The sequence below is a fragment of the Vulpes vulpes genome, chromosome 4 (genome assembly GCF_048418805.1).
Source record: "Vulpes vulpes isolate BD-2025 chromosome 4, VulVul3, whole genome shotgun sequence".
Taxonomy (NCBI): domain Eukaryota; kingdom Metazoa; phylum Chordata; class Mammalia; order Carnivora; family Canidae; genus Vulpes; species Vulpes vulpes.
The window spans coordinates 88,380,630-88,383,224 of record NC_132783.1 but is presented as its reverse complement, the minus strand read 5'-3'; positions in this window follow the sequence as shown (position 1 = coordinate 88,383,224).

Below are 2,595 nucleotides of genomic sequence, written 5' to 3'. Positions count from 1 at the left end.
TCCGGCCCCCGCGCCTGCGCCCCTGAGCGCCTCTCCCACGTGACCAGCCCCGCGCCTGGTAGGAGCCGCGCCTCCACGCCACCTAGGCCCCGCCCCTGTGGGCGGAGCCTCGGCCCCGCCGCCGTCCTGCTGCTGCGGCGCCGCGCCTCTCCCACGTGACCAGCCCCGCGCCTGGTAGGAGCCCCGCCTCCACGCCACCCGGGCCCCGCCCCCTGTGGGCGGAGCCTTGGCCCCGCCACCGTCCTGCTGCTGCGGCGCCGCGCCTCTCCCACGTGACCAGCCCCGCGCCTGGTAGGAGCCCCGCCTCCACGCCACCTAGGCCCCGCCCCTGTGGGCGGAGCCTTGGCCCCGCCGCCGTCCTGCTGCTGAGGCGCCGCGCCTCTCCCACGTGACCAGCCCCGCGCCTGGTAGGAGCCCCGCCTCCACGCCACCTAGGCCCCGCCCCTGTGGGCGGAGCCTTGGCCCCGCCGCCGTCCTGCTGCTGAGGCGCAGCGGCGGGTGCGGGGCTCGCTTTTCCCCCCATGACAACCCTCGAGCCGCCGCTCGCGCGGTCCCTCGTCGCTTCGTTCAGTCCTCCGTGAGCGGTGACCTTAGGCCCCGACCCCTTCCGTAGGGGCACTGCCATCGCTGCCTTCCTTGGATCTGAAAGCACCTGCCCTGGAGCCCTGGGCCCAAGACACCTTTTCAGCTCGGGGATTTTTTGAGCAGGTTTTTAGGGACTCTTGAGGAATCTTTCCGACCGATGCATTCCGATGAGGGTCCCTTCAAGCTTTAGGGACGAATTCAGAATTGCTAGACAGTAACTCCATCGCACATTCTCTTTCACACACACACCCCCATCCTGGCCATTGGGCAGAGGATAGGGCGCGGTGGCCTGCAGCACGGGGTGGCCTGCAGCACGAGGTGGCCTGCAGCACGCGGTGGGCTGGAGCACACGGTGGCCTGCAGCATGCAATGGCCTGGTGCACACGGTGGCCTGCAGCACGAGGTGGCCTGCAGCACGCAATGGCCTGGTGCACACGGTGGCCTGGAGTGCGCAGTGGCCTGCATCACGGGCTCCTGGGTTGTTAGCGGACCCCCCGGGAGTCTGAGTAACATGGTCTGGTTTGGCCCATACTCCTCTCTCCATTCACTCATTCTTGTACTCCTCATATATTAGGTGTCCACAGTGTTTCATGAAAGTAGGCAATTGGGAGAACACCTTTTCAAAGACAGGAAGAACTGACTCACAACATTTAACATATCACTGGGACAGTGGGGTCAAAAGTCACATTGTTGAATGGAGTAGCAAAGCAGGGTGGACAAGCCCCATCTGCCTGCAGGGTCTTCCCCTCATTCACCTAAGGCACCACTGACTGGTGTGCAAAGTTCAAAGGCTTCCCTGATTTATCTTGGCCTCCAACTCAATCTCCAGGTTCTTTGTAAACTTATAGACCTAAAGGGTCAACTCAAGAGTTCTCTCCTTTACCCAGACTGTGAGTTCTTTTGCTCATCTATGGCACCCCAGAGTCTGGCCCAGGGCCAGCAGCACCAAGACATACCAGGAAGTGTTATGAAAAAGAGAGTGTTTTTAGATTGGGAGTGAGAAGGATCACTTTAGGGGATCATGCAGCCTTCTTGCAGGAGTAGGTAGGTATTTAATTCGAAAGCCCAGAAATGGGGAATCCCAGGGTTGGCTCAGCGGTTTAGTGCCTGCCTTCCACTCAGGGTATGATCCTGGAGTCCCAGGATTGAGTCCCACATTGGGCTCCCTGCATGGAGCCTGCTTCTCCCTCTGACTGTGTCTCTGCCTCTCTCTCTGTCTCTCTCTCTCTTCTGTCTTTCACGAATAAATAAATAAAATATTTAAATATATATATATTAGAAAGCCCAGAAATATTTGGTATAATTTGGTACAGGGTAGGTAGAGTCATGAGACAATTTACCCCAAGATGCACGTTCTCACTCCTACCTCATTCCTCCTCACCCCTTGAGGGGGAGGGGATAAAGGCCCATTTTCTCCACCCTGCAATAGGATCATCAACAGTAAGAAGGTTGCAAGGAAGAAGGGCCACTTGGAACAAAACAGGAAGCCATTTCCTTTGGGTCTGGGTCCCCAGAGACCAGCCATTAATGACAGAACTATTCAGGAGTCAGAAGGAGCAGAATCCAGAGGTGGGAATCTCCCTGAGGTTTCAGCTGAGATATAATTAAGAAATGCAAAAAGCCATGATTGTATTTACACTTCTGTAACATTCCAAAGCTCTGAACTTCAAAAGCCAGGCTAGATCTGATAGCTAATTAACACACTCCTGATTTGTCCAAGAAGGCACAGACTGAACTCATTAAAAAACAGTCATCAGACCAGAAGAATAAGTTATGGGCAAGTAGGCACAGGAAAGAAAATTTACAAAGCTCAAGGATTAAAAACAAAAACACCAATCTGCCAAGTTTTAAAGAAAAAAGGAATTCCAGCTTTGTAAAGGCCATAAAATAGCCTAGATTTTGAATTTAAGGGAGTAGACATCAAGGTTGACTAGCTTTGTGACAACTTCTGTAACTTTGGTATATTGTCCTCCTGACGGGGACTAGGAGAGTGTTTTGTCCTTCACGAAC